The sequence below is a fragment of the Heloderma suspectum genome, chromosome 1, assembly GCF_057233095.1.
Source record: "Heloderma suspectum isolate Gila_16-S chromosome 1, 16-S_ref, whole genome shotgun sequence".
Lineage (NCBI taxonomy): Eukaryota > Metazoa > Chordata > Lepidosauria > Squamata > Helodermatidae > Heloderma > Heloderma suspectum.
Window position 1 is genome coordinate 193,625,565 of NC_139458.1, and position 27,905 is coordinate 193,653,469.

General features: G+C 47.6%; 1 long non-coding RNA gene across 17 annotated transcripts in view; it reads right to left on the reverse strand.

Annotated features, from left to right (window-relative positions):
- Window positions 1–971: 971 nt before the first annotated feature.
- LOC146358578 (uncharacterized) overlaps window positions 972–27,905 on the reverse strand; it is a 31,810-nt gene continuing 4,876 nt past the window's right edge. The window contains exons 3-11 of one of the 17 annotated variants that reach the window (XR_014785074.1): window positions 20,492–20,626; window positions 17,228–17,406; window positions 16,950–16,993; window positions 10,991–13,533; window positions 5,528–5,716; window positions 4,312–4,470; window positions 3,521–3,586; window positions 2,778–2,955; window positions 989–2,212 (exon numbers count right to left, since the gene is read on the reverse strand). This is a non-coding gene — a long non-coding RNA (uncharacterized LOC146358578). Of the gene's footprint in view, window positions 4,471–5,527; window positions 5,717–6,182; window positions 13,534–16,949; window positions 16,994–17,227; window positions 17,407–20,491; window positions 20,627–25,335; window positions 25,433–27,905 lie in introns of those variants that run through there. The other 16 variants (XR_014785070.1, XR_014785075.1, XR_014785067.1 and 13 more) reach the window with 16 other exon arrangements.

Sequence of the window (27,905 nt, forward strand, 5' to 3'; positions counted from 1 at the left end):
ACCCCCCCAACCCTTTGGGCCACTCTTGTCCTTAGCGCAAACCTCTCTTTTCCAGTACTGCAGAGAGCGCTGGATGAGCAGTGAGTAACGCCGTCGGCAGCTCCGGGGGGGGGGGCAGTGCCATCGTCCTCCAGCAGCGGAGGTGGACCTGGGGCTGGGAGCCAACCTGCCCCTGCGGCAGCCACCGTGACACAGGTCGCGCCCAGGAGGAGGACCGCAGGTGAGTCTAGAAAGAGCGTGGTGGAGGCCCTTCCCGGCATGTCCTTGCCCTGTGTCCTCCTGTAGCAGCACATGGCCCCTGATGGGCCACGGACAGCGGGATTTCAGTGGGGGAATAGTAGGGATGCACGAAAGTCACTTACCTGGTCTCGCAGCTTGCTTCGCAGTGAGGGGGAGGCGCTTCGCTGCTCCCCCCGAAGTTCAGGCCGGGGGGGGAGGCTTCCCTCCTCGCCCGGCCGAAATTCAGGCCGGGGGGGAGGCTTCCCGCCTCGCCCGGCCAAAATTCAGGCTGGGGAGAAGCGCCCCGTCTCCCCGGCCGCGAACTTCAAAAGAAAAAAAAACGCCCCTGTGATAGGCTACGTAACGATTAATGTAGCCTATCATGGCTAGATCTGCAAAGTCAGCCGTGATAGGCTACATTAATGGTCATGTAGCCTATCATGGGTGACTTTGAAGAAAAAAAAAAGCGCGTACGCAAAACATTTGTGTTCCTTATTTGGTCCCTGTAGTCTACGTAAAGATTTACGTAGACTACGGCGAAAATAAGGGCAACGCTATTTGCGTTGCCCTTATTTTTGCCGTAGTCTATGTAAATCTTTACGTAGACTACAGGGACCAAATAAGGAACGCGAATGGCAGCTCCCTATGGGGGCCGCCATTAGCTGTACGCGCTTTTTTTTTTTTTTAAGTCACCCGTGATAGGCTACATGATGATTAACGTAGCCTATCATGGCTGACTTTGCAAATCTAGCCGTGATAGGCTACGTTAATCGTTACGTAGCCTATCACAGGGGCATTTGTTTTTTTTTTACTTTTCTTATAATGGCGGCGGCGGCAGCCGGTCGAAAGGCCGGCTGCCGCCCCCGCCCCTGATGAAGACCTGCCGAACCGCCGCCGGGACCCGCCACCGGGAGGGACATTCGTGAAAGGTAAGTCCCATCCCGAGGGGGGGGGCAGGGGGGCGGAGAATTTCTCCCCAAACAACCTTCAGAGGACCGAATGCGTTGGCACTCAGCCCCCCGAAGTTTCGGGGAGAAATTCTCCCCCATCCCTAGGGAACAGCCAGCTGTCCGGTAGCAGCCCATTGCCACACAGTGAGGGAATGAGCAGGAAAGGAGAGCGGGTTCCTGGCCTGCCGCAGGGCAAGCACTCCTCCCCGTGGGCAGCTCTACACTCTCTCCCTGCTCCACTTACATGCCCAATTTCTCCCAGAGTGGTCCACCAGCATGCAAACACCCCCTCCACGGGCGTCCCATCTCTGGGGTTGTGCTGACACAACTTCCCCTTCTGCCAATGCAGGTGCAGCCGCACCGGGGACATTGGGGCAGCCCATCCAAGGCTCAGCGTGGCCTGCTATCGCAGGGCCCAGCGGAGCGTCTTCGGGGCAGGCGGGGACAAGCACCGCTGTCCTCGGAGCCGTCATCTGCCTGGAGGGCTCCATGAAGATGAACAGTGAGTATCTAAGGCTGGCGGCTTCCGTGTGTGGGCAACATGCAGGCTATTATTCGTGGGGGCCCTGATCGGGATCTTTCCCTTTTTTTCAGTGGGGAAGATGGAGAAGCGGCTGTCGCGCCTTGAGAGGGAGGCCCAGGAAAAAAAGAAGACCTGTCAGGAGCATGCTCAGGGGAGTGGGGGAAGCGTTAAGCTGGGGTCTATTGCACCGGGGTGGGGCATTTTGTAAATAGCACTTATAAATAAAATGAGCAAGCATTTAAATAAATTTTTAACATAAAGCTTCCTTTGTGGTGCCACACTGCTCTAATAAGTAACACAACTTGTGGGAGACCTGTTTGGTTTCTAAAGAGCTTTACTATGGGGATGATGGGGAATACACAGGGGAGATAGATACTTGAGTGTGGTCCTGCACAGCAGTGTGGGGCACTTCTCTTTGGGCACTCGAGTCTCGCTGGGTCCTCTTTCCGGCACACAGCCAATCCCGCCATACAGGAAGCAATTCTAGCCAGCTCAAGACAGGTTCCATCATGGCATCCTCCTGAACCACAAAGAGAATATGATAACAACATGGGGGCAAAACATAGCATGGGGGAAACAGTGTTTGGAGACCGTACCATGGCTCACCCACTGTGGCGGTCACGTGTGGAACTTGGGGGGTGCCCTGAATAGAGGGGGGAAGCAGGGAACTTTCATGGGGAGTCCCTCATGGGGAGAATTGCCTTGGGCGCTTGTGCAACTGTGCAGGCCTCATCCGAGCACCCACAACATGCCTTGGCATGGATGTCCGGGGGGAAGGAACCCGCGCTTGAACTCGGGAGGGAGTCCCCGTGGTGGCCAAGCCTGACCTCATTGGGCTCCTCTCACGTTCCTGGGAGTTGTGGTGTCTCCGAATGTACAATCAGGGGGCTGGCCCCTGATGTTCCTGGGTATGCCTACACCGCGCAACCTCCCCTCCTGGGGGAGAAGCTTCCCACCCTGAGTGCTGATCGGGCTTCTTTGCCAGGATTGCCCGGAGAATGTCCATATGGGCATCTACGGAGACGATGAGTGCACCCCTATCCCCGCTCACAGCCTCCTCGTCCAGAGTGGATCTTCTTACATACTCCCTAAACACCGCCACATCTCCTTCCATGACCGCGAGGACGCAGTCATTCTCCTCTGTGTTGTGACGCATGATGCATTCCGTGATGTCGTTAGCCGCTCTATGGCTCCTTCTATTTTTTATCTGTGACAGGTGCATAGCGGGGGATAACATGGCCTGCCTGTTCATCACTAGATGCTCTGTTTAGAGAGAGTTGACAGGGTTTAAGCATGCAGTGCGGTGGCCGGCATAGAGCAATAGCCATGTACGGGGCCTGCATGTGAAATGCCATCGCTGGGAACCATGGTTGTCTCCCACTAATGGCTATCACCACCCCAAGTAAAGCCCAGGAATGTGGGAGGTGTTGATTTTTTCAGAAATGTAATTTCTGGGCGGAGACCAGGGTGGGATAATACCCACGCTTAGGGTCCTGGGCAGGTATAGACCCTTAACAATACCACAGTAACTGCAAATTTCCCTCCCTGCATGGTGAGGAGGGGACACCGCAATCAGCCCTGGCATTGTCCCTGAGGGTGTGACGGGGAGGTCTGGACATGGAGGGCTGGCCAACGCTGATTTGTGACCACCAGCGGTACACCTTGGCCAGAGCTCAGCCCTACGGGAGAACAGGCTTGTTGGCCGGTGGGGGAGTTGCCCTGGAGGGCCAGTCTGAGAATATCCAGGTGGCGCACACATTGCACGCATGCTCTCAGATCTCCCTCATGGGGACCAAACACTCAGGAGCACACTACTCCCCTTGCCTACCTGTGTCCTCAAGCTCGTCTGTAGCACTCCCGCTCCCCCTTTGAGCATGTGCGCTCTGCCCTGCACCTGGAAAAGCGAGGCGGATCTCAGCCAAGCAAAAGGAAAACCCACCTTCTTGAAACACAGGCTGGCCACCCCTCAACCACGATCCACCCAGGAATTTTCCCCCCTGGGCAGTGTGGCTTGAGGTGGGGCTTTTAGGCACCCAGATGGGGACAGAAGAGCAACCCGGGGTAGTCATTAAAGCGAGTTTGAGAGCTACCCATCCAGGCACCCAAGCTGGCTAGGCACGGCACACGGCAAGGTGCTTTGACGTAGCACCGTTTGCCGCGGTGGGCAGGCCCCCTGATCACTCTGCGGGAACTGCTGAAGGAGTCAGGGCAGTGGAGCATGGACACCCCCCATCCCCCCACACTGACTGGCTGGTGCACGGAAAGGCTTTCTTTCTGTGCACAAGCAATCTGCAGACTCCCAACCACACACTTGGGGCGAAGGGTGGCATCCCCCTGGAGAATGCTGTGGAGCTCCGCATAATATGGACAGGTGGCCGCATTGTTTCCTGAACGGGAGTTATGGTTAACCACCCTCCTGTACTCCTGGCACATTGACTTTGTCTTCCCCCTGCACTCAACAGCACTACAGGTGTGGCCCCACTCAGTCATCTTCCTGGAGATCTCCTCAAAGAAGTCCAGGTTCCTGTGGCTGTTACGAAGCTGTTCCTGGATCTTCTGCTCCACCCAAATGTCCAGCAAGTCCACTATCTCTGCATGCCTCCACGACACCCCTCTTGCCTTGCTAGTGGAAGCCATCCTCTGTTGACATGGATGGGGGAAGTAAGGGTGGCCCGATGCAGTAGATCTTTCTGAGAACTGTACTGGTCAGGATTTCCAGTGGTGGCAGTGGGATCTCCCTGCCGTCGAGGGTCACCCAGGGGCCCTCACAGTAAAAGCCTAAGAAAGGAACACACGGAAGTAAATTGCAGGGCGGGGGCTGGCCCACCTAGCAGTCACAGTCCATGGTGGGCATCACAGGGTAGCCACATGTCATGGCCATGATTTGGAGCACCTTCCATGCAGGAGGCGCCCCACCACATAACCGGGTGGATGCTCTCATGTTTGCCCATGAAAGTGAGACAGAGCATGTCGCCGAAGCAGGGAAAAAAAGGAAAGAGGAGCAGGCGGTGTTTGCAGCCTTTTCTGGGGAAGAGAAGCAGGGAAAACCGCCCCGACTCACACTCCAGGGCAAATGCCATCCCACGGGACTGTGTGCCCATACACATCATGTGTGCCAGGAAGACCGATCAGCCACCCAGCGCACAATCCCCGTAATGCCAGTCCAGCAGTATCAGGATGCATTGTTTTCACAACCACGGGCATGCCTCGACTCTCTTGGGGGGGGGCAAGACACCCCTAGTGAGGAGGGGAATAACACCAAAACTCTGGGGAAGGCGTTGGTGGGGGGACGTGGCCACCTGGCGCAGTACAAGGGGGCGCTCCTGGAGAAGGGATGGAATTCGCGGTGATGAGAGCAGCGGGGAAGCCTCCCAAAGAAAAATTTCCCATGCTGCCGCGGATGGAGCAGCTCAAGGTGCCGTGATACATGTCCGGCGGGGGGGGGGGGCAGCGAGGAGTAGAGTGGTGCCCAGACAAGGGGAGGCACAGTGGGTGCCAACCGATGGTGCCACGGGTGGAAGAGCAGAGTGGGGGAGAATATACAGTGTGGAATGCAACGTGTGGATGAAAGGTGGGGGCGATTTTTACGCACCCACTGCATGATCCAGCGAGATGGGGAGGCTGCACCAATACTGCCAAGCCCCAAACTTCGATTCTTCGAAGATTCGAAGATGGTCCCCTTTTTAAAAAAAGAGAAAGCCTAGGGCGGGGGCGCGGGGGCGACACGTGTTGGCTTACAGCCGCCGGCCGCTCAGGAATGGATGTGAGCGATACCAGGAGAATACCTGGGGGAGTGGCGGACACGAAAGGTGGGGAGTGTTTTTTAAGCACTTACCGTAAGATCCGGGCAGACGGGCAGGCTGCAGCGATATCCACAAGCCCCAAACTGCGATTCTTCGAATTTTCGAAGAAGTTATCCTGGTTTTTTTTTAAAAGGCAAGGGCGGGGCCACTGGGGGGGCTACCTGTTTGCTCACGGACACCGACTGTTCAAGGAGAGATGCGATCGATGGCCGGAACACAACCTGGGGAAGTGGTGCGCTCTGATTGGCCATCAGGAAAATACAAACACTGCCGTATATGGCCGTGCATGGGAGGGGACAATGACCATATATGGTGGTGAAGGCAGAAAATCGGAGCACATTGGGGGAAATCCCAGGATAACAGGGTGTTGAAAGCAGGGGCGCAGACCCCGGAAACTCCGGGTCCAATACGAGGCGGGCACTGCGTAGTGTGAAAGGCGGGCGGTGAGACCAAATTGGAAGCAAGACAAGGCAGTAAGTGTAGATCCAGCTAGAGAGAGCTGCACCATTTCTTTCTTTTTTTAATCATACAAATGATTTTATTTTGAAATAAAGTTTTAAAAAATAAAGGCAACAAAAAGTAGACCATACATAATAATATAACAAGATCACTAAAGAAACAAAGAAATTCACTAATTATCATTCTTAGGGCATGAAGCTTTTAACCCATCTTTACCGAGGCTCCTGCTTCTGGATTCTTTGCAGGGTTATGATCAGCTCTTTTACAGGGTTTTTTTTTTCTGGGTGGTTTTCTTTCTCTGCCTTTCTATATGTTCCATTATATAACCATTAGGTGGTGCTAGAATTGCAAAATTATAGGAGATTTCTATAGCGTTATAGAGGCCATTCAGAAAAAAATACCACACTTCCCTCATTAGGGGGGAAAAAAGCAATAATGATCACAAAGCACGGGAGAGGCCCTGCAGGATGATGATGTCATGTAAAGCAGGGGTCTCCAACCCCCAGGCCGCAGACCACTACCGGTCCGTGGCCTGTTAGGGACCGGGCCACAGTAGGAGTGTGAGAACCCCCCTTACCTTGGGTCCGTGGGGGAGGAGGAGATCCATCCCTCCCCCCTGCCCCGGAATCCTCACCGGCCTTGGCCAGTTCCGCTCTGCGATGAGTCAGCAGAGATGCCGGCCGGCTCCAGCCCTGTTCTTTGCAGTAATAGCCTATTACTGCAAAGAACAGGGGCATAAATGGCATCCGCTACGCAGCCGGAAGTCCACCCCTGGCCGGAGCCTGTTCTTTGCAGTAATAGCCTATTACTACAAAGAACAGGGCATCCCAGTGGCCGGAAGTCCTCCCCCTGCCAGAGCAGGCCAGCAGCTCCGTGGCAAGTCCAGGGCTGATGAGGATTCTGGCGGGGGGAGGGACGGATTGCCCCCCCCCCCCGCGGACCCAAGGTAAGGGGGTTTCCCACACCCCTACTGTGGCCCGTTCCCATCCCTCCTCCCAGTCCGTGGAAAAATTGTCTTCTACGGACCGGTCCCTTGTCCCAAAAAGGTTGGGGACCACTGATGTAAAGGACCCGTAAACTACCATAAGAGCAATCACAAATGTACAATAAAAGTCTCATACAGAAAAGCTCTTAGTCTATCACTGATATGCTTGAGGGACACCTACAGTAAAACAGCCTAAGTTGGAGCTCAATATTTAATGAAAGAATAAAAATACAAGCTTTGCACCATTTCTGTATCAAAAACTAGAAGGTTTAGATCAGCCTTTTCAAATTGGGTGCACTCCAGATGTTTTGGATTACAATTCCCAGCATTCTTCACCATTGGCTATTCTGGCTGGGGCTGATAGAAGCTGCAGTCCAAAACATCTGGAGGGCACCAGGTTGAGGAAAGCTGGTTTAGATGTATCAGTTCCTTTGCTGGGTGGAATGTTGATGATTCCCCTGATTTCTCAGTTATTTCCAAAGTTAAGTCATGCTCACCTGTAGTAGGTGGAAGCTTCAAATAGCTAGAAGTGCAGGCAGGCCAACCTGCCACTGGGTCAGTTCTTAAGTGCAAATCACCAGTAAGCAGCCATGTGATCAATCTACCCCTATACCCACTATAATTGGTAAGAGCTGCCAAGCAAATCATGCTTGCTCACAACTTGAGCTCCATACACTCACACTTTTCCTTGGTCAGCAAAGATGCTCCACATTGTCCTGACCCCATTGTACCTTATGAAGCATCTAGCCTTACTGCTAGAAGAGATCTCCCTCACTGTTTAACCCATCCTGCCAGCTACTGTTGGAAACAACAAACAGGCCTGGGTCAACTCACAGGAGGATTCGCAATACAATAAGTCTCAGGTGCTTCATAAGGCATAAGGACCAGGACCCTTACGCCTTATGAGGAGCATCTTCGCTGGTCCCAGGCACTCCATCCTCCCCATATGGATTTGGGCCTGAAAGACCTAAGAGAAATGTGGATGCATGGAGGGTAGGTTGTAAGTAAGCATAATTCGTGACATTGCACAACATCATCACTGATCATGGGGCACGTCAGTTAAGGTATCAGCCTTAGCTTCCAATTTCCTGGATTTGCAGACGATGAGACAACATGAGATAGCTTTAACTCTGGTCTTAAAATGACAGGTTTTTTTAATAATTGAATTACTATAATTTGGACAGGAATACAGCATGTATCGCCATAGTGTGGAAGACTGTGACCAGGTGACATCTGTGCCTGCCTATTCAGTCTTCTGTCCAGGTGCTCACTGTTGATGGGCAACACTTTATCTGTAAACTGGAAGTGGACAGGGCAGCCCTTCAAATAGAGGACACTTTCAAATAGAGAACTGTCCGCTGTAAAAGAGGACACCTGGCCATCATAGCTAAGGAGCACTGACCACTCTGGGATGTCTACCCTGATGAATGCCAACCATGTTGGCACAAAATCAGCATGCACACTCATAGTATAGCTCTACTTTAATTATGAACCGAGTAAGAATTTCAGGGCAAGGGAGCTCAGATCACAGTACGATCAAGTATTGTGAGCTGAGAAAATTATTATTCCAAGCCCATTATGTTATGCTGGCTCAGTCCTTGGCTTCTCCAGTTAAACAGAGGACACCTTCAAATCGCGGGCTGTACTCTGTAGTGCTGGACATATGGCCACCCTCAATGGACTAGAGAGAGCTTTGTTCTGATTCAGTACAGCACTTTTTAGGCTGTTATTACTGAAGGCCTTTAAGCCAGGCAAAGACCTTTTTTAAAATTTTGCCAGGACTTTTAATGGTCCATTTCTCTTTGCATGGTTTTTTTTGCTGCTTTTCATCTGCCGCTTACCTTATTAAAATGTCATTGATGTTATGTATTTTAGTGTTCATTACATTGTTTAATTTGTAAAGTGCGCTGAATTTTTTTGTTTAATTGAAGGGCGGCATATAATTTTTAAAAAATAATAATAATAAAAAAATAAGGCTACATCGTGGGTTTGTGGCTGAAGCAAGATCTGAAGCATCAACATCCCAGCTGGCTGTTTATACTCTTAGGCTGCAATCCAGTACACACTTATGTGGGAGTAAGCCCCACTGAATGTGTGTTTACTCAGAAGCAAAACCCACTGTGTTCCATGGGGCTTACTCCCAGGTAAGTGCGCACAGGATTGCACTGTTAGCCAGTATATCAGCAACATAGATGTGGGAAGGCTCTCAGCTGATGGCCTTCTTGATCTCATCTTGAAGAATTTAGGATGATTTGCTTATTCCTACATGCACTTCTGGGAACTTTGCATGGTATGCTTTGCCTGTCTGTAATACTCTATAAAATGGATGATATAGGGGCTTATCTGTATGGAATGCTTGAGTAAGGAGGATTCTATACGCCTTAGTGAAGGGGACTGGGCTAGATAACCAAGAATACCGCTCTGTTACAGCCCACGGTATTCTCTGCAGCTGTGAAATTGCCTACAACTTTGTGCATTTCAAGCATACCAGAGAAGTATGTTCCTGAGCATTTGTTAACAGAAGGTAATAAGAGGGTTGGCAAGGAAAATGTAGCATCCTCCAGCATCCTGTTCACACGAAGCATTTTAATGGCTCTCGGGTGTACTCATTTGGCATACTCAGTCTTCACAAGCCCTCAAAGAACCTGTTCACAGATTTCCCTCACCTGTCCACATGACTGATATAGGATTTGGAATGATTAGCTCCATGTCTTTAGGGCTTAGCTAAGGGTTTGTGGCTTGTTACCAATACTGCAAGAGGAAGAGGTGGAAGAGATATTGTGGCAGACATCTTTACCTTCTCAGGGGAGTCTCAATTTAAAGAGGAAATTGACTGAAAATTCTAGTTACTCTGGAACTGATGCCACTGGAAAAGGACAACCAATAGTACTGATCTAGCATGCCCTGATAATCCTGCTTCAGTCACTAATGATATATTATTCTCATCTTGTGAATATAGAAGCTGAGTGGGCAAACACAAAAACTTTTCTGATTGGCAGATTATATAACTTCCTAAAATGTGGGTATTTGCTTCATTTAGAGGGTGAAGTTGTCATGACTATATTAGCTGCACCTCCAACCACTAGGTGGTGCCATTTCATGTTCTTAGTGCTTATCTAGCCTGGCTTCTGTGTCTAGCCCTGTTGTCTTATTGTCTTGGGGAAGTTCCTGTAAAGAGCACATCTATGCTAGAGGCTTATGCTGTTGCAGATTTCTAATAAAATCTGTTCCTTTAAGTAAGCACTACAGAAGTCCAGGGCATACGACAGAAGCACTATGCAGACATGCATTTCATCCAAAAATGAACAAATAGAGGAGGGAGTGGTGGCCAGGATCATACCTAGTACACAACCTCCACATGTTCATCCACATCTTCCACATGTTCAAGATGCTGTTTGTACAGAAGCATACATGTGTACATTCATGCGTGAGTACATTACCTACATGCAAAGCTTTCTTGCAAGGCTTGATCACATAGGGCCTCCTGTGGAAATGGAACTTTGAATATTTGAGTGTCAGGGGTTACATCTTTTTGTCCCAACCAATGTTCCCGCCCTTTCTACACCTCATTTCTGCCCCAAATGAATGTCAGCACATGGCTATAATCTCCATAGGTGAAGCAGTGTTGCAGGAGGGCAAACTCCTGTACAGCCTCAAGCAGAGAAGTAATCATATATCCAGTGCCAACCAGTCAGGATCATATCAGTGGAATGAAAAAAACTGGATTTCCTTCCATCATCATAACTGACACTAGACACTGCACCCCAATGTCTCTGGCTCTCTGATATGATCTGCAAACATTCCAGGTTTTCAATAGAAGTTTCATCCATTTGATGGGGAACTGTCTGCCTCAAACTGTATTTTTTATTCAGTGGAGTAAATATTCAGCACAGGACTTCAATGATCCAGTGATGATCATGCAAATATAAAATGTTTATAAGTCATTACTGAGCCAGCACATAAACTACGTCAAAATGATTAAATAAGAGAGAAAGTAAAGAGGTGATAGCAGACACCATCTGTTAAAACGCGATCAGTTCCTAAAACCAACCTTGAACAGAATGAAGTTAATTGCATACTGATCACAAATGGACTCTCCTGGTTTGGCTTATATTTTTTTGGGCTCCATAAAGGTTTGGGTGTGTTCCACAGCAGTTCAGTTAACACAGTCTATAACAGTAAAAATGGGGAAATCGGCAGGTTAAAAAAATTAATCTATGTAACTTCTATGGATAGTAGCAACTTAGATTCCAGAAGCTTTAAAAAGAATCCTCTTGAAATATTTATTTAAATGTGTATTTAAATCCTTATTTTTTTCTCAGAATGTATTTTTAAAAGCATATTTTGATACAGTTAGACTGCCAAGAGCTGCATCATAACATTCAGGAAAGTGTTAAATCTGTCAGGCAGCTAAGCACTGATATGCACATTAGTCCAAGACATGTGGATCCAGTCGTTTTGTATAGGAATTTACAAAGATCAACTTCCTCAAGCATCCTTAATTAGATTTGAAAATAGCCTGGTCTGTTTTTCAAATGAAGATTTGGACCTAAGACACAAATCCTGAAGTGCCCACTGGGCAGATCCATGGGATCCATGGCAGGGGAAGGGTTAGAAACTAGACCAGCCATCCCCAATGTGTTGCCCTCTAGATGTTTTGGACTTCAACTCCCATCAGCCCCAGCCAGAATGACCAATGGTCATAAATCCTGGGAGATGCAGTCCATAACATTTGGAGGACACCAGGTTGGGGAAGGCTGTTCTCAACTTTGTCTCCAACACACTTGTGAACATCAAATATGGGGCAAACAACCTTGCTCTTGGATAGCCAGTCTGTATTCCAAAAAGAGAAGGCTTTTCGTGACCGAGACTGCATCATTCTTACAATGCATGACAAACTGGTCATCAAAACATGAGGTGGTCACCTACAGCCACCACCCTGAAAGCACCCGATCCTGTCTGATCTTGGAAGGGTCAGGCCTTGTTTGTACTTAGATGGAAGACTGCTTGGAAATACCTGAAGCTGTAGGCTATTAATAATCTACACACAAATACACACACACACACCCCTAGTCCTTCAGACCCAGATGGCCTAAGGCAGTGATTCTTACCCATGACCATGTATTTCTTTATTTACCACATTTATATACTGCTCCACATCTAAACAGATTCCAGAGGGGTGAAAATACCATTTTTGTTTGTTTGTTTGTTTTTAAAAACAGAAAACCAATAAAAATCGTGGTTGGTCAATCAAGGAAGGCCTCCTGAAATAAAGACGTTTTCAGGAGGCACTGAAAACAACACATTGTTGGTGCCTATCTGACCTCCAGAGGCAGGGAGTTCCATAGAAAGGGGGCCACCACACTGAAGGCTCTTCTCCAAGTGGACTCCAATCAGGCCATATGTCCATGCGGCGCCACCAAGAACATGGCCTTTGATGATCTCAGTGACTGGGCAGGTTGGTAAGAAAGAAGGCGCTCTCTCAGGTATCCCAGTCCCAAGTTGTTTAGGGCTTTGTACACTAGTACCAATACTTTAAACCTGACCTAGTAGCGAATACGCAGCCAATGCAGTTCCCTCAGCAGAGGAGTTGCATGCTGAAAAGGGGCAGTTCCCGACAACAGCCGAGCTGCTGCATTGTGCACTAGCTCCAGCTTCTGGACCAGCCTTAAGCAGGTGATCTACAAATCTGTGGGGGCGGAAGCATTCAGAACCGGGGGGCGGGGTATTTGTGATTTGAGGTAGTCCCTTCTCCCCTCTTGCAATGGGCTCTGATAGCCAGCAGAGGAGAGATGTTGCATACTGCTCAACCTGCCCTGATAAAATCCCAGGTTTCACCTCCAGGTCCTAAAAAAAGTGGCATACGGCAGAGAGAAATCAAAGAAGAGATGCTCCCTCTCTGCCTGGGGGAAAAAAATCAACAAATTATCACTCTCCTCCATCCATTTACAATGAGATTAAAGCTGCAATCTCTTATACACCCTTACCTGGGAGTAAGTACCATTGAATTCAATGAGGATTACTTCTGAGTAAATATGAATAAGCTTGAACTGTAAGTATGTATGATGAGCTTCCAGAAAGAAAATAATGGGCTGGCCCTATCATTAGGCAGAGCGAAGCAGCTGCCTCAGGCAGTGGATGCTGAGTTGTGGGGAGCGGCAGTGAGTTGCTGGAGGACAGAGCTGTCTGTGACATGCAGCTAGGGATGTCAGAGAATTCCACCCAAATTTTAAATGGGATCGAATTCTGACAAATCCAGTCCGTGGAATCCTCCTCAGAATGGGACGGCCTGGTCGACCCGAACCGGAGCTCACACGGACCCTTTTTTTTTTTTGTCCGCCAAATGGTGGATTTTACGAAAATAATTACGAAAAGAAATCCGTAAATCGGAAATGAAGGAAGAAGAACGCGAACGGCTTTACCCTTTTTACGAGGCATTTTCCCTGTGACCTGAGGCTTTCTTTCGCTGGGGCTGAGTCTTGAAGTCCACGGAAATCCTCCATCTTTTCTCTTTATTGTCTGTGGAGGTGAGGTCAGGTAAGGTGAGTTCAGGTCCGGTGAGGTGAGGTCAGGTGAGATGAAGTCAGGACAGGTCTGGTGAGGTCAGGTGACAGGAAGTTACATGGGGAATCCCCGCGAAGGGCTTTACCCTTTTTACGAAAATAAATAGACTTATGGAGGCCAACAGTGGGTGCACAAAAAGGATTTTTCTGTGGTACTTACGGAATTATTTACGTAAGTTCAGGGAGCCGGAAAAAAAACGGGGGAATCCGGGGCGATCGCCTCCCCCCCGTGGATTCCCCACCAGAATGGATGGTGGGGAATCTGTACATCCCTACATGCAGCCTGCCCTGTACCCCTTAAGTTAGCCTGCTGCCCTCAGGTGTGGTGGAGGATGCTGTCTTGTCTCCAGTGTTGAACTAAGATACAACTGTCAGTACAGTCCAGGTGACTTCTGTTTGTAGAATGGGGGCGGGGTGCAGGGAAGCTCCGTCTTGTCCTTCACCTGAGCAACAAATTGTCTTGGGCCAGGCCTGGCTGTACTACTAGCAAAGACAAAAGACAGCATTCCAAAAAGTGCCAATCAAGCTCAAGTAAACCTAACATTATGTAGTTGGCTGATGGCCTTCAGGAGCAACAGTCTTGTTGAATGAGATCTGTGTATTGTATGCATATATCACACATATCTATATATCAGAATAAAGTTGCCTCGTGGTTTTATGACCTTTTTTTTTTTTTACTTGTGGCTCGGGGGACATTTTATTTATTTATTTATTCAGTTATTTATTTCCTTTCTATACCACCCAACTGCTGAAGCTCTCTGGGTGGTTCACAGCAGTTAAAACCATAAAATACAATATAAAAATTTAAAGTTTAAAACTACCTTATAAAATAAGAATAAAATTAAAATAGCCAAATACTTGGTGAGCTGTAGTGGATTAAAGCGTAAAGAACCAGTGTTCTAAGATCATTACAATGCTATGGTTATGGCAATGCAAAGAAGTAGTTCAGGTGCATCACACAACTTGTTCAGTGCTTCCTAGACTGGAAGAACTGAAGTATCTGAGTCTGAAGGAAGAAGAAAGGGCGGTAGCTGAGGAAGTTCAATGTTCCATCAATACAGTAATTCCTACCATGCCCCCTAACATGGCTCTCTGTTTGTTCAATACACAAAGTTTCTTGCCAGGTTTTGTAGCTCTTAACGTAGCTGGAAGAATACCATTCTAAAAGGATTGTGAAGTTGTTAATCTGAAACTGGTTAATCTGTAGGGGGAGACTATGTTCCTTCCCCAGCTTCCTTCCCCTCCATATGTGTTGGGCTACAACTCCCATCACTCACAGCCAGCATTGGCCATGCTGGCTGGTGATAATGGGAGTTGTACTCTTGACACACGGACAGCTATGGTTGAAACACACACACACAGAGAGAGAGAGAGAGAGAGACTACAGGCTCTTCGCACAGGCATTAGTATCAGTTGATTTTTCACTGACTTGATGAGTGACAGCTGACGGGCTGACTTTGTGAACTGACTCTTTTGAAAAGTATTTTGTTTGAAGTGACTGTGTTTTTTGTCTCTTGAGTTAGATCTGTGATGGCTGATTCACACATGCAGAGTATCACTTGATGGTGCAGTCCCTGAGTGATAAATGTGCAAGTGTGAATCAGCTCTTGGTTTATAGAGATGTTTGCTTCAAAAAGTGATTTTATCCATATCTATTAAAGAGAAGATCTAAAATAGCACATGCTAGTTTGCCTAGCAAGTACTATTAATACTGCTACCCAGATCTGCTGCAGAGGAGAACTTTGACCGTGAGGAATATGTTGGGTACACTGCTGGTTATCATCTGATTTGGGATTCTGGTATTGCAAAAATACATACATACATACATACATACATACATACATATTTCTGCTTATTTGATTACTGTCACCTTGGACTGGTTGCACTAGAAACAGCTGCAACATACCCTCTAAGTTTGCTAAGGTATGAGATGCTTTTTCTTAATGGTAGGTAATAAACACTATTTGGTTTGATTCATTCTTGCTGCTATCATTGGTGTGTATGCGCTGATTGCAGCACATCATGGCACAAAAGATATTGTGCATTCTGTGTCACCAAATAAAACTCCTGCTTGCTCATCTGCCTGCCAGATAATTGAGATGGTTATTCTGTATCCAAAGTCATAGCCAATTACTTTTTAAAAGAGCGTTTTACTGGTTTGGCGTGATGGTGAACAGGCTTGAGAAGCCAAAGAATAAATGAACTGAGATGGTAGAATGCCCTCTAACAGAAGATGGACTATCAAGGTTAAAGAGGAACGTGCCATATACGCAGACTTTCTGAACTTCTAGGCTTGATCTGGAAAGTTCTGTTTTATAGTATTTCTCCCAATATGGGCTATTTTCAGAGTGTGGTCATGCAGGGCTACAGCAGATCTAACCAGGAAATGTATGGGTCCAAAGGCAGCGTACAGGGAACCAGTCTTGGTCAGCCATGACTATGACAAACAGCACATTGGTGTGCCATTTGTTACGATATATCGCACAACAGATATCTTGCAACACGATAACCCAGTTCATACCTATGGAATCCACACCTGGTGGAAAGTGGAGGTGGAGAAACTGGAGAGGAAAAGGGCTGGTGTGATAGTGGTCCTGCAACTAGGGATGTCAGAGAATTTCGCCACGAATCTCGGGGAGGCCGAATGCTAGCGCATTCGGCCCCCCGAAATCGGTGGTGGAACGGTCTGCCACCCCCCCGCCACCCCCCGGGACGGGACTTACCTTTGGCGAATCTTCCTGGCGGCGGCGGCTCCGGCAGCAGTTCGGTGGCGGCCGGTCTTCCAACCGGCTGCCGCCACCGCCATTTCCAGTAAAACAGAAACCAAAAACCAAAAACCGTGATAGGCTACGTAAAGATTTACATAGCCTATCACGGCTAGATTTTTTAAAAACACCGTGATAGGCTATGTAAATATTTATATAGCCTAACACGGCTGATTTAAAAGGGGGGAAAAAACGGCGCACGTCTTTTGGCACATCTTAGTCTACGTAAACTTTTTGGCACGTTTTTTGGCAAATTTTTGGCAAATTTTGGCATGTCTTAGTCTACGTAAACATTTACGTAGACTAAGACGGCAAAAATAAAGGGAACGCAAATAGCATAGCGTCTACGCTATTTGCGTTCCCCTTATTTTCGCCATCTTAGTCTACGTAAATGTTTACGTAGACGAAGACGTGCCAAAATAAGGAACGCAAATGGCGGCGCCCGTGGGCACCGCCATTTGCGTACGCGCGGGGTTTTTTTTCTTTTAAATCAGCCGTGATAGGCTACGTAAACGTTTACGTAGCCTATAACGGCTGACTGCAGGGACGCAAACGGCGACCGCTACAGCCGCCGCCATTTGCGGAGCCGGCCGGCCAGGATTCGGGGGGGAGGGACGGAGCGCCTACCCCCCACCGCGAATGTCATGCTTCAAAAAGGTAAGTGACTTTCGTACATCCCTACCTGCAACTCCTGTGCCCTTCTCACTTTCTTGATGCTCCTTGCCACTAAGGGGACAAGAGAGTGTGAAATTAGTGCTGGACAAGGCTAGCTATTGCTGCTATACTAGCCTTCCCCAACCTGGTGCCCTCCAGATGATTTGGACTACTGGTCCCATCATCCCTAATTATTGGCCATGCAGGCTGGGGCTGATGGGCACTGTAGCCCAAAGCATCTGGAAGGCACCAGGATGGGTAACGCTGTGCTACAGTATAGCAATCACAAAAAGCTATGCTTCTTACATTATTTACTGGAAGTAGTCATTGGATTGTTGCGGGTTTCCCATCAGATTGCTGTGAGTAGGGCTACCAATGGGTTGCAATACCTCCTGGCCAGAACTTTAGACTTGTCAATAGCCCGGCAATGTATTCCACGCAGAGTAGTGATTGTTAGACCGTTCCCATCAAGTCTTCTGAATTACCTGACAAGGGGGAAAGAAGGAGACTCAGGATAAGACAATCTAGGTGTCTGTGCATGAGGAGGAAACAAAAGGGCAGAATGCAGATTGAATCAGAGAGAAAGATACAGAGTGCTGATTTTTTGGCCTTTGTTAGCTAACATCATTTTGGGATGCTTGCTGTGTCCCTCAATATCTGATGTGAAGTAGTAGATTCAACTGTCTGTTGGACTGTTTAAGTCAAGGGTGGGCAACTTGTGGCCCTCCAGGTGTTTTGGCCTACAAACCCCATCATCCTTAGCCAGCAGAGCCAATGGTGAGGCATGATGGGGATTGTAGGCCAAAACATCCGGAGGGTCACAAGTTGCCCATCCCTAGTTTAAGCTGTGCTTTCACCTCAGCTCACCCTGTATATTTGTAAATAAATATTTCAAAATGCCAATAAGTTTCCAGTAAACCAGACCTGGGCTGCATCCCTAGAACTTCTCAGCATGCAGAGAAAGGGGGAGTCAACAACACTGAGGACTGGAATGGCACAGGAATTGTTCAGCAATGTGACTGACCCAAATGAATGTGAAATTTTGCTGGCCAGCATACAACCAGAACTTGTATTATGCTAGTGCCAGATCAGTCCCCAGTCTGAACACTGGCCTGAGACCTGATGTCAGGGATGGGAAACTTCAGGGGTCTGGAGTCCACTTTCCACTCACAGACCCCCTGCAGGCTGCACACCTTCCATATGTGATGCTTCAGAGGGGCATTTTTGTAACCTCTTTCTGGTGCTTTTTGAGGGGAATGTTCAATCAATTCAGGAACAATGGCCCTTTTGGAGGCTGCCATGCCTACAAGCTTCAATCTTTCTTCAGTCACTCTAGGATTTTCTTCCTTAGTCCTGGCCTTTAATCTCAGAAATCTCATTTGGCATCCAAGCAGAATTATAAAGTCTGTCAAGGCTCTAGTATGGCAGCTCAAAAAGGTTACATGTAATGAGCTCAGATAGTTCCATAGAAGCTGGTCCCTTTGTAAATCCAGATAATTAATCTTTTCCAGATTGGCGATAATGCAACAGCTTCTGTTCAGAGAAGGAGAAGCTTAGATATCTCATATCGCCTCTTCAGTGTTTTGGACAACATCTTCCTGGTTTAAAAAGCAATGGAGAGACAAACACTTGCCCTTTCATAGCTTTACTTGTCTTGCCATTTGAAAAAGCTAATTAGTGTGACTTTTAAAACCCAGTGGCAAAAGGGCCAGAGAAGACAAATGAAAATGCTGTGATGCGCAGCAGTGATTCCATGGAAAAATTGGAGAATTATGGAAAGATTTCAAAGCTTAAATATATAGAGTTGGTTCAATGTGTTGCCGATTCCTGCAAATTCCTAAGATTATAAGCATAATTAATGACTGACTCTCAGAGCACCCAATGTTTATTTGATTCTGATTAGGGATGTCAGAGAAATCCGCAACAGAATCAAATAAGTTTGGATTCTATGAATCTGACCCATGGATTCCACAGCGGACTGGCTTTTCCTGAGCTGCATGGATTCTGTGGACTTACAGACCTGTTTTTCTTTCTTTTTTACTTTCTGGAATTTTATGCAAATTTAGTCATAGAAAAATAGGTAAAATAACATCAGCCAAAGATACAAATTTTCCCCATACGCTAAAGCATGAAAATGTGCAGGGGGGATTTGTGCATTTTGGGGATTTGCACATTTTAGCATGTCTGAATTTGCACAAATTTGGAAAATTGGAAAACATCCAATTCTGTCAATGAGCAGACAATGGAATAAAGGCATCTGAGAATCCCTGAAATGCAGACGCAACGGATTTTACAAAATCCATACATCCTTTGGACTGATCACTATTTACAGGGCAGACACCAATGTATATGGGAGTCCCAGTGTAAGCCATTCTGAACTCTGAAGAAAGAGTGGGATTTAAGTAAAATAAAACCAAATTAACATGTGTAAGTGTCATGTACCATTGCAGTAAAACAGGATCCTCTTCCATACATGGATTAGAACTGAAAATGTGAAGAAAGATGTATCTTGGGAATTGATAGAAAGGGAAATTGGGCAGTGTAGGCCTTGTGAGTATAGTCTCCGCTTACACATCACAAAAAGAGGATAAAAGAGGACACAGATTTGGATACAATTTGCACGTGCCAATTGATTCTGTGTAGACATAAAATGTAGAAATTATAACTACAATTTGAATAGAAATACAATCCATTTTATTTATTTATTTATTTAAAACATTTCTCTCCCACCCTATGTCATTAAGATCTCAGGGCGGCATACAGATAAAATCAGTTTAAACAGTATAAAACAATAAATAATTTAAACGCCTAAAAACATATTAAACCATTAAACAAGCTAATACCAGTTAAAGTCTAAGACAATAAAACAGTTAAAACAATATGCTATGGAATGCATTTAGCCCTCAAATGCTTTGGTAAAAAGCCATGTTTTTACTTGGTGTTGAAACAAGACCAATGGCTGTGCCAATTGGGCCTCCAAGGGGAGGGCATTCCACAATAAGCGTGCCACCGCAGAGAAAGCCCTCTCCCAAGTCCCACCATAGTGTTTGTCTCGTACGGGTGGGATGTAGAGGAGGGCCCCTCCAACAGATCTCAGTTCTTGGGCAGGCATATGTTGGGAGAGGTGGTCCCTCAAATATCGAGGTCCCAAGCTGCTTAGGGCTTTAAATGTCATCAGCAAAACCTTGAATTCTGACCGGAAACATATTGGCAGCCACTGCAATTCCTTTAAAACTGGTGTTATATGATTTTTATGAGGTGCTCCGGTCAGCAGTCTAGCTGCAGCATTTTGCACTAGCTGCAACTTCCGAGTCATCTTCAAGGGCAACCCCACGTAAAGTGCATTGTTGTAGTCTAATTGGGAAGTTACCAGTGCATGAACTACTGTGGCTAGGTTATCCCTGTCCAGGAAAAGCCGTAGCTGGCGGATCAGCCGAAGCTGGCCCCAAGTCCTCTGGGCCACGGAGTCCACCTGGGGCTCCAGTGACAGGGATGGATCTAGGAGTACTCCCAAGCTATGCATCTGCTCCTTCAGGGGGAGTGCAACCCTGTCCAGGACAGGTCACCTACCCAATTCCCGGACTCAGGAACCAGCAATCCACAGAGCTTCCGTCTTGTCAGGATTTAGCTTCAGTTTATTGGCCTTCATCCAGCCCATTATATCCTCCAGGCACTGGTCCAGCATTTTCACCACCTCAGCTGACTCTGACAACAAGGAGAAATAGAGCTGAGTATCCTCAGCATACTGGTGACACCTCACCCCAAAACTCCTAATGACCTCTCCCAATGGCTCCAATCAACTCCAACCCCCTGCTCAGTGCAGGAATCCAGGTCAAAGCATCCCTGACAAATGGCTGTCCAGCCTCAGCTTGAATGCCTCCAGAGTGGGAGAGGGAATTGGTTCCATTGTCGTATTGCTCTAACAGTCAGGAAGTTTCTCCTGATGTTCAGCCGGAATCTGGCTTCCTGTAACTTGAGCCCATTATTCCGTGCCCTGCACTATGGGATGATTGAAAAGAGATCCTGGCCTTTCTCTCTGTGACAACCTTTCAAGTACTTGAAGAGCGCTATCATATCTCCCCTCAGTCTTCTCTTCTCAAGGCTAAACATTCCCAATTCTTTCAGTCTTTCCTCATAGGGCTTTGTTTTCAGTCCCCTGATCATCTTTGTTGCCCTCCTCTGAACCCTCTCCAGTTTGTTTGCATCCTTCTTAAAGTGTGGTGCCCAGAACTGAACAGAGTACTCCAGATGAGGCCTAACCAGTGCTGAGTAGATGGGAAATAGTACTTCCCAGGATTTGGAAGCTATACTTCTATTAATGCAGCCCAAAAGAGCGTTTGCCTTTTTTGCAGCCACATCACATTGTTGGCTCATATTCAGCTTGTGATCTACAGTAATTCCAAGATCCTTCTCACTTGTAGTCTTGTTGAGCCACTTATCCCCCATCTTGTAACTGTGCATTTGCTTTCTTTTTCCTAGGTGCAGAACTTGGCATTTATCCCTGTTAAATTTCATTCTGTTGTTTTCTGCTCAGCGCTCCAGCTTTTCAAGATCACTTTGAATTTTGATTCTGTCTTCCAGGGTGTTAGCTATCCTGCCCAATTTTGTGTCATCTGCAAATGTGATCAGCATTCCCTGCACCTCCTCCTCCAAGTCATTAATACAAATGTTGAAGAGCACTGGGCCCAGGACTGAGCCCTGCGGTACCCCGCTCATTACCTCTCCCAGTTTGAGAAGATCCCATTGATAAGCACTCTTTGAGTCCGATTCTGCAGCCAACTGTGGATCCTCTGGATCATTGTTTCATCTAGCCCACTTTGAGCTAGTTTGCTAATCAGGGTCTCACGGGGCATTTTGTCCAAAGCTTTGCTGAAGTCGAGGTATATTACGTCCACAGTATTCCCACAGTCCACAAGGGAGGTTACTTGATCAAAAAATGAGATCAGATTCGTCTGGCAGGATTTGTTGGTGACAAATAGGGATGTCAGAGAATTCTGCGACGGATCTTGGTGAGGCTGAATGCCAGTGTATTCAGCCCCCCGAAATCTCTCGTGGAATGAAGCCCCCTCCCCCCCCACGAAAGGTGCGTGGGATGAAGTCCCCGCCGCCCCCACCCCACGAAAGGCACACGAAACAGAGCACTTACCTGCTCCCGTCCTCGCTGCTTTGCAAATGGTGGCAGTCCTGGCCACCATTCGCTTCCTCCTCTTCCTAGCCATGATAGGCTACGTAAGTATTTACGTAGCCTATCATGGCGGGGGGGGGGGGGGAACCCCAGCGTACGCAAATGGTGGTGGCTACCGCCATTTGCGTACGCTGGTTTTTTTTCCCCCCTGCTGTCATAGGCTATGTAAGTATTTACGTAGATAGGCTACGTAAGTATTTACGGCTCAATACAGGGACGCAAATGGCAGTGGTTACCACAGCTGCCATTTGCTTCCCTGCAGGGTTGCCCAGCAGCCGGATGTCCAGCTGCGGGCAGCCAGAGCCAGCTGGCGGCTCCGTGGCTTGGCCGTGGAGTGGAGCCGGCCGAGCAGGATTCCAGGGGGAGGGACGGAGTGCCTCCCCCCCACCACGGATTGCCCGGCGCGGAGCCAGGTAGGGGTTTCGTACATCCCTAGTGACAAATCCATTTTGGCTTTGAGTAATCACTGCATTGTTTTCAAGGTGCCTACAGATGAATTTCTTTATCATCTGCTCCAGAATTTTCCCCGGGATTGATGTCAGACTGACTGGTCTGTAGTTCCCAGGTTCCTCCTTTTTACCCTTTTTGAAGGTAGGGACAATGTTAGCCCTCCTCCAGTCATCTGGCACTTCCCCCATCCTCCATGATTTCTCAAAGATAATAGACAGTGGTTCTGAGAGTTCTTCTGCCAGTTCCTTTATTACTCTAGGATGCAGTTCATCTGGCCCTGGAGATCTGAATTCATTCAAAGTAATTAGGTGTTCCTTGACCATATGCCTATTGATCTTAAGCTGCAATCCTGCCCCTTCGGCCTGCACTTTGCCTTTGCCAGGGGGCTCATAGACCCTCTTTTGGGAGAAGACTGAGCCAAAGTAGGAATTGAGCACCTCTGCCTTTTCTTTGTCATCTCTTATCATTTTGCCATCCTTATTTAATAGCTGAACCACCGTTTCTTTCCTCTGTCTTTCACTATGCACGTAGCTGAAGAAAGCTTTTTTGTTGCTTTTAGCATCCCTCACTAACCTCTGCTCGTTCTCACTTTTAGCCTGCCTGACACCATCCCTACCTGCCTGTATTCTTCCTTTGTTGCTTGTCCTTCCTTCCACTTCCTATATGTGTGATTTTTTGTTTAGAGGCCATCTCTAAGCTTTTTGTGAAGCCACATTGGCTTCTTCTGTTGTCTTCCACCTTTACTTCTTGTTGGAATTGTTTGTGATTGTGCCTTGAGAATTTCCTTTTTTAAAAACTCCTACCCATCTTGGACTCCTTTTCTCATTAGAGTTGCTTGCCATGGGACCTTACTTATCACTGCTCTGAGTTTATTAATATCAGCTTTCCTAAAATCCAGGGTACGCGTTTGGCTACACTCGGCTTTTGCTTCTTTTAGAACCAAGAACTCAAGTATCATATTGATGTTGAACAGCATGGGAGATAGAATAGAACCCTGTAGCACCCCGCAGCTTAATAGCCATGGGGTAGAACAGGAGTCCCCCAATACCACTCTCTGGAATTGGCCCTGCAGGTGGGAATGGAACCACTGTAGCACAGTGCCCCCAGCTCCCATCCTGCAGACAGATCCAGTAAGACACCATGATCAATGGTGTAAAAAGCTGCTGAGAGATACAGGAAGATCAACCGGGTAGCTGTCTTTCACTCAGAGTAGGTTGTCAGTCAGAGCAGCCAAGGCTGTTTCAGTGCCATACCCTGGCCTCCATCTCACCATTGAGGGGAAGATGGTGACCTCCTGTGTGCTTCCTCAGTGCTCAGGTGCTCACTGATGATGGGCAACTCCAAGGCCCGTCCTCTCCCTTCTCGTGGTTATTTGCCTTTAAACTGGACTTGGGCTGTTCAGAGGGGAACCTCAGGCTTCAGGGGCCAAATCTGGCTCTCCTGGGGTCCCAATTCAGCCCTCTGGGGTTTCCCAGATAGCCATGAACCGTCTCTTTCCCTCAGCCACTGCTTGTTTGTTTTTATGCCATCCTTTCCCTATTCTTAAAGATTGAAATGCCTCTCCTAGGGCCGAGTTACTGGCAGCCAGAGCTTTGAAATAAAATATGCTGGCATTTTGGTCCTGCCCACTTTGCCTTTGGCTCCACCCACCACCGGAATGCCACTCCTGAAAGCTTCTTCAAAATTCTTCAAATAGACGACTGCTCTCTGTAAACTAGAATGCATGGCCGCGGTACCCGTGAGGGAAGAATTCAGCTAATATTTTTTGTACTGATACAAAAGGGTTGAGAGTTTGAGAACAACATTCACAAGTGTACTTCAACAATTGTCGGCCACCTTGAATTTAAGATATGTGGGGCACCAACATAAATACACAAACGAACAATTTGGACCATTATTCACAATTGCAACTGTATGCATTGTAGCAGTCACCCGTAAGAAGGAAGCACTTCTGAAACTGATGCTATACTTAGCACGGAGAGCCAAATGTTCTTCTCATGTTTTTTTGTTATTTTAAAAAACCGTCTGCCTAAATGTGGCAGCAGGCCAGAAAGCAACAGGATGATCTACGCCCACCATTTCCCTGCAAGCCATGAGACTCTAACATTGACTATCATTCAATGATCACTTTCTTTCTACAAAGGGACCCTACAAATGGTTTTTAAAAATCAAAACATAGCATTTGGAAAGAAGGAGCAGAAGACAGATTCCAAACCTAATCTTTGGAATCTAAATATATGACAGAAATATCATGGCGTCACATTTTGTTTCTCCCTGAAATGTAGGGAATTTAAGATTCATTTAGTTGTCTTCATGAAAAATGAAAAAAACTACAGCCACTTTTAAAAAGTTGCATGGGTAGAAACTGTTTATCTGATTAAGATTTCTGGTAGCAGGATTCATAAATAAAGTATCCTGCTACCTACTTATGGCCAAAAGTTGATACTGCCTTTTAAAGGCCATCCTTGCTAATATTGTTGTTAGAAAGAACATAAGGAGAGCCCTGCTGGATCAGACCAAGGGTCCATCTAGTCCAGCGTTCTGTTCATGCAGTGGCCAATCAGCTGCCCACAGGAAGCCCACAAGCAGGGCATGAGTGCAACAGCACTCTCATGCCCATGTTCCCCAGCAAGTGGGGTCATAGGCATACTGCCTCTGATACGAGGGATGGCAGAGAATTTCTCCACGAATCTCCGGGAGGCCGAATGCCAATGCATTCGGCCCCCCGAAATTGGTGGTGAAATTCTCCGCTGCCCCCCCCCCCCGGGATGGGACTTACCTCGTGCGAATGTCCCTCTTGGCAGCGGGTCCCAGCGGCGGTTTGGCGGTGGTTCGGCGGGGGCGTGGGTGGCGGCCAGTCTTCTGACCGGCTGCCACTGCCGCCATTGCAAAGTAAAAAAGGAAAGTTAAAAAAAAAAAAAAACCCACCCGTGATAGGCTATGTAACGATTTACGTAGCCTATCACGGCTAGATTTCCAAAGTCAGCCATGATAGGCTACGTAAATCGTCACGTAGCCTATCACGGGTGACTTTGAAGAAAAAAAAAGCGCGTACGCAAATGGCGGCGCCCATGGGGCGCCGCCATTTGTGTTCCTTAGTTTGGCACGTCTAGTCTATGTAAAGATTTACGTAGACTATGGCGAAAATAAGGGCAATGCAAATAGCGTTCCCTTATTTTCGCCATAGTCTACGTAAATCTTTACGTAGACTAGACGTCCCAAACTAAGGAACACAAATGGCGGCGCCCCATGGGCACCGCCATTTGCGTACGCACTTTTTTTTTTTCCAAAGTCACCCGTGATAGGCTACATGACGATTTACATAGCCTATCACGGCTGACTTTGGAAATCTAGCCGTGATAGGCTACATAAATCATTACGTAGCCTATCACGGGTGTTGTTGTTTTTTCTTTACTTTTTTTTTCGTGGCCGGGTAGACGGGGCGCTCCTACCCGGCCTGAATTTCGGTGGCGAGGGATGGGGCACCTCCCCCCCGGCCTGAATTTCGGCCGGGCGAGGCAGGGCACCTCCCCCCCCTCGCCTGAACTTCGGGGGGAGAACCGAAGCGCCTCCCCCCCACCGCGAAGCAAGCTGTGGGACCAGGTAAGTCCCTTTCGCCCATCCCTATCTGATACTGGATAGTACATAGCCATCAGGAGTAGTAGTCATTGATAGCTTTCTCATCCAGGAATTTGTCTAACCCCCTCATAAAGCCATCCAACCTGGTGGTCATTAGGGCTGTGCACCGCTTCAGTCTGAAGCCCAAATAATGAGTTGAAGCAGGCTGCTTCGGAAGTGTCTCCACATGATACAAGGCAGAGGAGAACAACAATGAGCTATCCCAAAGCGAAGTGGCTTGTATACGAAACGCCTCATCTGACTTGGTAATTTGTTCTGAGCAGCCCGGACAGCCTAGGGCCAAAAAGTATCAACTTGAGAAAGTTCAGTGAGGGGTTGAGGAGGACGGAGGGGGGAGAGAGGGAGCTTTGGCAAATGGAAACTCTAGTTGCCAAATCAGGGCTGAACATACCCCAGCAATCTCCAATCAGTGACAGTGGTGGAGGGGTGGGGGAGACTGAATAACTGGAGAAAAATGGCTGTATTTCAGAGACAAAGATCATTCTGATGGTGTTAATTAGAGATGTGAGAAGAACCCACGCTCGTCTGTCCGGGTTCTCTGGACATCCGCCCAGCCCCTGCTCTGCTCACTGGTTCCTCCGCTGTGATCACCATGTTTTTAAAAAACATGGTGATTGGAAGTCTATGAACACATAGACGTATATGCAAAAAGCACCATGAGTCTTGAGTATATCGGCAATTTGCGTACGCGCGTTGTTGTTGTTTTTTTAAGTCAGACATGATAGGCTATGTAAACATTTACGTAGCCTATCATGGTTTTTTTAAAAAACCTAGCTGTGATAGGCTACGTAAATCTTTACGCAGCCTATCACTTTTTTTAAAAAAAAAACTGGAAATGGCGGCGGCGGCGGCCGGTCAGAAGACCGGCTGCCGCTGCCACCGCACTGCAGCCGCCACTGGAGCCGCCGCTGCAGCCGCCGCTGCCGCCAGGAAGATCCGCCCAAGGTAAGTCTTGTCCTGGGGGGGGGGCAGGCCATTCCGCCACCGATTTCGGGGGGGAGAATGCGCTGGCATTCGGCCTCTCCGAGATCCGTGGCAGAATTTTCGTACATCCCTAATCACATCCTTTGTATAGCTACTTAATCCATAATAATTACCAACTGATAGATAGATCCATGCACTTACTTATAGTGGGCACTGATTCCCCATGTTGTGACCCTGTGCCTCTCTAGGGATGCATATATGAAGGAAACACATGGGCAGTGCCAATACTGTGGGTTCTTCTCTTCTGGCTGGCCAAGAGTGATGTAGGAAGGAACTGTGCAATAGGCCATGTGGCTGTATTGGTTGTACTGGTTTGGGATTACATTCATGATGACCTTGTTGTTTCTGATGCTTGCAAACATGTGGCCTTACCCAGTGCCACCTCCAGGTTTTTGAGGGCCCTTGGGCAAGATGCCCTCAATGGGCCCCTCTTTCAATGAGTCTAGCTTCTCTCTGTAATTGCCAACTGGCTGCTACTGCTCCTCATCCTCTTTCCCATCATTGATACCACTTGCTTGCTTGACAGAGACAAATATTAATAAAGGTCTTATTTTAAACCAAAATCAATACACAAAGCAAAATGGGTTTAAGAAAACGTATGAAGTGCAAGCCTAAGATGGAGCTACCATTAAATACATGTTAATAAAATAACAGATCTGTAATATGAAGTATAAAAAGTAGTTATAAAAATTTAATTATCTGACAAACTCGATAAAATTATACCAT